The sequence below is a fragment of the Saccostrea echinata genome, unplaced genomic scaffold (assembly GCF_033153115.1).
Source record: "Saccostrea echinata isolate AGI-Se365-2 ecotype Australia unplaced genomic scaffold, CSIRO_AGI_Sech_v1 ptg000033l, whole genome shotgun sequence".
In the NCBI taxonomy this organism is placed as follows: domain Eukaryota; kingdom Metazoa; phylum Mollusca; class Bivalvia; order Ostreida; family Ostreidae; genus Saccostrea; species Saccostrea echinata.
In genome coordinates, this window is record NW_026889782.1 from 24,859,415 (window position 1) to 24,868,229 (window position 8,815).

Sequence of the window (8,815 nt, forward strand, 5' to 3'; positions counted from 1 at the left end):
CTGGCCATTATACCCCACCCAACAAGTTTATTTGTGTGTGAATTTTGGACTTTTTGAACTAAAAATGTTGGCTATTTATTTAATATGCATGCACTTAGTGTGCAGTAATAAACTGTGCCAACACAACTATTAAAATGCTGCATATTATATTGAAGATGTGCATATTGCTTGTAACCAATTTTGATTCTTTTTGGCCCTATTGATCATATATTTCAGCCATTTATTGAAATGGGTACATGTATTAAACAGTTTGTAAGAGCATATGTCCTCTAAATCTTCTAAACAGAATTTAAGAAGTAAGTTAGATAGACACAATGTTTAGATTTGTAGTCGCAATTGTATGCCCTTTCATTTTATTTTGTGTATTTAATGTGTAGTATTGTGCACCCAGCAAATCATAAGGTTTTGGAAATGTCAATTAAACTATCTTTATTTATCCTCCTATACCATTCGTGTTATATTTTATTCTAGATTCTGTTAGAATATCTGACAAATGATATTTAAAAAAATATTTGTAAAAATTGTAATTTCCTTATACCAATTGAGTTTTACTTAGTTAAAAACTTTGGTAAAAAACGTTTTAAGGAAACGATACAATAACGTTAAAAAACATATACAAAATTTCTTTAACACATCATTTTTAAAAATGTTTCTGCAACATTTTTAAAAAAGTTAAAAAGTTTATATTCAAGTTAATGTTTTAAAAAATCTTTTTAATAACATTATAATAGCCGTGTTTCGAGTTCATCCGGAACAACGTTTTTCTTTCGCGTTTAGTCACGCCATGTCAAAAATGTTCAGCAAGGAAACTTCCGGTTTTATAGCGTCTTATATCTATGGCAGAACGAATCATTTTTTACGGCTTTCAAGTACCAGATCTTAAGAAATATCTGCAAGATAGAGGTATAAGCTGCAGCATAGGCAGGGAAATAGAGCTTGTGCGTTTATGTGAGCTTGCTGAGGAACTTCGTCTTGAGGTAATCGTTCGTTTACTGGAGCAATAACTGATTAATACATTTCGTAGTCAGAACCGAGAACGACAAAAATAAAAGTATCTACCTTCACCTTTCTGTATAATGATGACAGGTTTTGACATCTACAAATGACGAAGAAGAGTACTCCGTGTTTGATGCAAGGCGCAGGACAGTGACAGTGGGAGACAAGAAAATTATTTTAGACCCTGTAAATGCTGTGACCGATTGGTAAGACTGTAATTTTTCACACTTTGTATAAAATTATATCTATTGACTAAGCTTTTCAGTATTGATACAGCAAACCAAACAATTGGGGTAACACACACCTAAACCCACCCTAGTTTTCACAAAGTGAAATGAACCCACATGATAGAGGCCTATTAAAAACATTTTTATAGCAATTTAACAATTAAGAAGTTGGAAGTTTAAATATTGTCTATATATTAACCAACTACTTTTGCAAGAGTAAGGATTTGGCCAGTATACCAGACTTTCAATCGTGTGATGTTTTGGTATACATAATGAGGTAGCGTGGGTGGAGTCATGAACGACTAAGCCTTTATAAGCAAGATAATGGGTATCGGTTACACATGGCTTGCCATATTGACGATGTCAAGGTTGCCTGTCATGTCCACCAAGAATACCTTTACTTGAGGGCAACTTGCATGCCTGAGACATGACAGACAGCCCTGCCTTATGATGAATGGATCTTGGCGAACAAGACACAGGAGAAATTTTGTCTGGTGGATGCACTTGTGTGGCGTAAGTACATTCCAGTTTTTAGCTAACCTCATGTTAAAATAAAATACATGTTGCTCTCTGTTTCCATGAAAGCATAATCTCTTAAAACTGATACATTATTTAATAATGTGAAGTCACAGTCTAATTATTGAAATCCAGGTTCATAAGTAGGAATTTACAAATAAAAAATGAACAATTTATCTCAAAAATCTTTAATTCTTATATGATTTTTTCAGGGATAATGGAACTTGCAAACATTGTGTTGCTTTTCTATTTTCACTAACAAGTTTTTGTGAGAGACACAGAGACCGAGGAACAGAGGTAGGCACCGATACGCAGTGTATCTGGGATAAACCTAGAAAAAAAATCTAACCCCCAGAAGATCACCGACATAGACATGAGAGTGGACCAGACACATCCTCAACCAACATCTGCTACTGTTTACTCGTATGACCCGACAGTTCCCAGTCAAGGTCCCCTGGCCAACCACGAGAAGGACTTCTATGAATTATGTAGAGGTACAGGGGCTCTTCTTTTACAGACACTTTATGACAAGTCTTTCGAAAGTGATGATGATGATGATGATAATAATGTTGTACTTCCGTCAATGTCAGATGTCTGCAAGAATATGCAACCCCCTTATGACATTTTTTCAGTTACCGAAAAATTGAAGAATATTTTTGATAAGAAAAAAATTACTGAAATTGAAGATCAAAGGGCAGAATGAAAATCATGAATGGTTTGAACACAGAATTGGTAGAATTACTGCCTCACATTTTTCATCAGTTTTGCATTTTAGATTTACAGAAAATGAAGAGAATTATATTTCAAAAATGATTATGGGGAAAACTTCAAAAGTATCTGAACCTTCTCTGGCATTTGGTAAGCTACATGAACCGGTCGCTAGACAGCTTTATTTTGAGCAGTATAAAAACAGCACAAACATGCAGAGATTAAGTTATGTGGTTTATATGTAAACTCAAATAATCCATTTTTAGGGGCTTCTCCAGATGGTATAATTAATTGCAATTGTTGTGGTGAAGGATTACTTGAGATAAAATGTTCCTTCTTGTATCAAAATAAAATGCCCAAAGATGCTTGTATTGATGACCATTATCATGTTGTCTTAGACGAAAATGAAAATATAAGACTGAAATTTGATTTTCCATGGTATGTACAAATTCAGGGCCAACTAGGTGTGTGCCAAAAACAGTGGTGTGATTTTGTATTTTACACAAAAAAGGGCTTTATTGTTGATCGTATATATTTCGATGAACACATATTTAAGAGAATTATTGAAAAATCTCAGATTTTTTTTGAGAAGTAACTTTTTAGAGCACTAAGACAATTGTAAAAATAGTTATGTCAGCAGAAATATTATGTATTTTAAGTCTCAAACATACATTTTCAACTCTTGTAAAAATGAGACACTATGAACAATTTTTCTTACTTTTTATTTGATTATCATTCAAGAAATATATGCTACTTGTTACATTGAAGTTCTTATAAGTGTATTTTATATCAGAAGTGAACACAATAAAAAAATATTTCTGAATACAGATGTCAGTTATAAGTATACATTCCAATATGGAACATCAATTCCTTACTTTTTGACCAAAGGTTTTTGAAGATTACAAAGAAATGCACATATGAGAAGCATTTGATCAGCAAGTGGTTTTAAATTTGTTGGCATGGTGTTGGACATCATATGTAATGTTTTTAACCTTCCTATAGCCCTCTCTACATGGATGCGGAATTTTGCAATGTTTCTTGTTTTAAGTATTTCGGAGGCAGACAAATACTTATCTTTACCCCAGGAACACTTCTTTGTGAATGGGGGTATAATAAGTCTAGCTCTGCGTTGAAGCAAAAGATCCCTGATCAAAAATCCCCTGTCTGCCATTATTTCATCTCCAGCTTGTATGTTGTCTAGGAAACCACTTTCCTTAGTGATATACCTATCGGAAACATTGCCACCCCACAAGTTTGATACAAATGTAAATGCACCAGAAGGTGACACACCTACCAGTGCTTTATAAGTATTATGTTGTTTTCTGAGACTGAGCAGTTGGATTTCTTGGTTTTTTGATAAAAAAAATTCAGTGCAGTCAATAATACAATTTACATTTGGAAATTTAGCTCTGAAAGATGAAGGCATGAATTTTTTAATTACATTTCCTGAGGGCCATTTTTAGGTCACCTAAGTCACTTGCTATCTGTTTTTGTCTGTCGTCGTCCGTCGTGCGTTTACTTTTGAACATCTTCTCTAGAACCGCTCAACCAATTTCAACCAAATTTGATATATAGCATCTATGGGTGAAGGGGAACAAAAATTGTGAATTTCATGGTCCCTGCCCCCCTGGGGCCTGAGGGGTGGGGCTAAAACCACCAAAAATAATGCAATCTTTAAAAATCTTCTTTACTCCTGGACATCAAGCAGACATCAAGCAGTCAAACTGTTGGCATCATTGTAATAAGCATTGAGCCCTCTATAAAAATTGTGAAATTCATGGCCCCAGGGTCAGGGGTTCTGGCCCCAGGGTCAGGGGTTCTGGCCCCAGGGTGGGGCTACATAGATCATATAGTGAAAGTGCATTATTTCTTTGAAAATCTTCTTCTCTGCTCCTGGGTATTAAATAAAGTTACTAAGTACATAGTTATGATGAGCAAGAGTGCCTCTTCCAAAATTGTGAAATTCATGGCCCAAGGGGCAGGGGTTCTGGTGTTAGGGTGGGGCTCTATTGATTATATAGTGAAAATGCATTAATTCTTTGAAAATCTTCTTCTCTGCTCCTGGGTATTATTTAAACAAACTAAGTGCTTGGTTATGATGCATAAGGATGCCTTTTCAAAAATTGTGAATTTCATGGCCCCAGGGTCAGGGGTTCTGGTGTTAGGGCGGGCTCTATTGATTATATAGTGAAAATGCATTAATTCTTTGAAAATCTTCTTCTCTGCTTCTGGATATTTAATAGAGTAACTAATTACATAGTTATGATGAGCAAGAGTACCTCTTCCAGAATTGTGAATTTCATGGCCCCAGGGTTAGGGGTTCTGGTGTTAGGGCGGGGCTCTATTGATTATATAGTGAAAATGCATTGATTCTTTGAAAATTTTCTTCTCTGCTACTGGAGACTATTTAAACAAACTAAGTGCATGGTTATGATGCATAAGGATGCCTTTTCAAAAATTGTGAATTTCATGGCCCCAGGGTCAGGGGTTCTTGTGTCAGTGCGAGGCTCTATTGATTATATAGTGAAAATGCATTGATTCTTTGAAAATCTTCTTCTCTGCTCCTGGGTATTATTTAAACAAACTAAGTGCTTGGTTATGATGCATAAGGATGCCTTTCCAAAAATTGTGAATTTCATGGCCCCAGGGTCAAGGGTTCTGGTGTTAGGGCGAGGCTCTATTGATTATATAGTGAAAATGCATTGATTCTTTGAAAATCTTCTTCTCTGCTACTGGAGACTATTTAAACAAACTAAGTGCATGATTATGATAGACAAGGATGCCTCTCCCAAAATTTTTAAATATATGGCTCAGTTTTTGGGGTTCTTGAGGAGGGGGGGGGGGGGGCTCTATTGATTATATAGTGAAAAAGCATTAATTCTATTAATTAATCATTAATTAATCCTGTCTGCTCCTTAGTGTTGAGCTGATAAATAAATTGCTTAGCTATGATGAAAATGGGAGCTTCGAACAGAATTTTTAAATCTAATCTTGCCGTTCTAGGGTCAGAGGTTCTGGCATAATGGGGGAGGGGGGGGGGGGCTTTTGATAATATAGTGGAAAAGTGCTAATTCTTTGAAGTCCATAGTTATGATGATGAAGGTAACTCTTCCAAATTTGTAAATTTCTTGACCCTTGGTCTTGGGTTCTAGTGTTACGGTAAGGCTTTGTTGAATCTGTAGTGAAAATGCATTGTACCTGTGAAATTCTTCTCTGCTTCTGGGCATATCGGAAGCAAACTGAGTAAAAGTTTAAATGATATGAGTAAGCGTATTTCTACCAGATTTTTAAACATCTGGACCATTCGTCTAAGCATTCTGGTCCTGGACAGGGCTCTATTAATTTGTATTCTACTGAGAGAAGTTATTCCCCTTTTCCGTTCACCTTTGATAATTTATCACTGTAAATAATGTATTTGAAAGGTTAATAGAATAAGATAAGTATGCAAGAATGTTTATTGTATAATTCAAAAAGTACTTTCTTAGTTTTAATAATCAGGTAGACCTGTAAGTAATAGGTAAATAAAAATGAGACAAAAATAACTTATCTTATTAAAAGTTCTTCAAAGACCATAAGAGAGGTCAATGCTAGAGGTCTTAATATGGGTTTAAAAATAGTACAGAAACACTAATAGTTTGTTAATAGTCTGCATGTTGATAGTGTTAAGTGGGGGACAGATTAGAACTTAATTTATGAGTTGATACTGAATACTAGACTAATTATTTTGTTGATCCTGATCTTCCTACTTCTCTTGCTTTAGGGCAACAATGCTTCATCTATCAGTGTATTTAACTTTTAAATTGTTGTATTATACTCAGGTGACCGTTAAGGCCCTTGGGCCTCTTGTAATAAAGGTTTGAAGATTGTACACATGAAATTGATCCAGGTTTGAAGACTTGAGAAACTCTTGAGGTGGATACGCCGAATAAATCTGCCATGACAAATGTAGTCAAAGCTAGTCGCAATCTGACCAGAGTTAAAACAAACTCCTGAAACCTGCTGAGCTTCCTCTTTGGGCCCGACTTTGCATTTAGACTGTCTTTCTGATAAAGTTTCTTTGTAGTACTCCCTTGTCCTGACCAATACTTCAAAGTTGGTGAAGCCTTTTCCAAAATATCTTAATAAATAAAGGGGAGAGTTATTTATTAGAAAATGTTATTTAATTATAGAAGATTAGATATTGATAAAATTTTGTAATATTAAAGAAGCTATGATCAACCTTTTTAGTGTTGTAAAAGACCATGTATTAACATTTATAATATCACTGAATTTAGTGTGCACCAGTTCATACCATGTACAACATTTAGGATTATTTTCTTTGATGGTAGTCCAGTATACATCTTTACATTTTTGTCATCCTTCACAACTTTGTTTATAAAAAGCTCTCTCATGAGTTTCTCAGGATCCTCCAGTTTGGTTGACTTCTCCTCGAGAACCTTGATATCTGCAGTAGTGAATGAGGTTTGGATTCCTATATCTCTGGTTGACATGTCATTACTGCAAAAACTACCACTGATGTAGCAGTGGTCCATGTCTACATGAGTACCTACAGTATTTTAATTGTAAATTTTTGTACAGTAAGCTTACCTCTGTTTTAGTTGCCAGAATTTTAAAATACTACATTTGATAGATAGCCATTAAAATGTTAATAATTCTTTTAAAAATCAAAAATATTCACCTGTGTCAGGAAAAGATCCAGCTGTTGGACGCTCATGATCACTCACTTATATTTCTTGAGTTATTGGCCAACTTCCATTCAATTATCCAGAAACAAAAATGGAATTGTCATTTTTAATCTGCGAATGCTGAAAAATAATAATCCTTAATTAAAAAAAAAAATTAAAATTCAGTTTTCAAAAATACAATTAAATAATCAAATATTTTTATTGATCTGCAGTGATAAATACTTGTGCACAAGTTTTGTTACTGAATTTTATATCAGCAAATAATCTTACATACAAGTACTCTTTCACTGGCAGCCAGGGAATCCACTGGGGGAGGAATTGAGATATCAGATTGAGTGTCTTGTACAAAACACTGTTTCCTTTTGGATATTGAAGTTGTTGAACGAATCTAAAGATAACAAATTAAAAGCACTCAAGACTATAGTATGTGCATCTCTAAATTGTAATACTCCATACCTATTTAAAATGCTAAAAGCTCAAACAGTTTTTAATTTTGTGTTTAATCCTACAATATATCATAGCACATTATCATTTTCCAGTTATTTTGATGCAGGTTTGTAGAGCTGTAATCTTGATTTTAAATTGCATCAAAAGGAAATAGTGTGCACAACTATGCCAGGCAGGCAGGCACCAGTCATTCGATACGTACAATCATGATACCTGATACTAACTTTGGGATGTTTAATAATCAAAACCATAACAAACATTCAGACTTTCCTTAAAATTATTATATGCAAAGAGCTCTGGGTATGGATGATTTTCTGTTGGTCTGCCTTCCTTAAGATGAAGACAGCATACTCTGTGATTTCTCTTTGGCTCATAATTTTCTCTTCTCAAGAGGTCCAGCCAGCGTTTTCTTTATGCAGGCGCTTTTTCTGGGTTGGAAAGGGGTAAAATCTTACATCTTTCATGTAACCATATCTTCCCCTTTTTCTTTCATCAGAATTGCATCCCTCCGCAACGCAAAAATAGGATTTTGTGTCAGAAGACATCGGGTAACTATCGTAAACAATCTCAACCGGAAGTACCCTTGCTGAACATTTTCTGTAAATCACGTGATCGGCATAACTAGACGTAAATAAAAACGGACGTTCCGGATGAACTCGAAACGTGACTATTACGTTAAAAAAACCATGCAAATTCACGTAAATTAAACGTTATAGATTATGTTTTCGTAACATTTAAGAAACGTTTACATAACGTTTTAATAACGTTTCTGTGTTAACTGTGATGAAAACCTAGCATATAACTGACAAATTAAAACATTCTGAAGCGCAAACGTTTTGCCGTGAATTGTTTGATGATTACCTCCGACATTTAAATGGATTTGTTATATTACAAAAACATTAATTTGTCTGTTTTCATTTTTTTAAATGTTTCACATATTTATTTTAAATATTACAATTTGTATGTTCTTTCATTCCTTGTTATCAGATGTCGATTTTTTTTCATCAATACCTTATTAATAAAAGTTTTAGACAAAATGAAATATTTGAGGACACATTAAACCCAATCATCCATTATGATATACTAGTGTGAAACACCCTTTGTACTTATGTAGCCTCACCCTCCCTAAAGACATTGCTTTGAACATTTCAGAATCAGTACAGACAGCTTTTATTTCAGTTTCCCCTCCTCTGGGCCTGTTGTATAACCCAACCCTGTTTTTTTTCATTTTCGTGG

At 34.5% G+C, this 8,815-nt stretch overlaps 1 pseudogene; it reads right to left on the bottom strand.

Annotated features, from left to right (window-relative positions):
- Positions 1-6,800: 6,800 nt before the first annotated feature.
- Positions 6,801-8,223, bottom strand: LOC133198314 (uncharacterized; annotated as a pseudogene).
- Between the last annotated feature and the right edge of the window lie 592 nt (positions 8,224-8,815).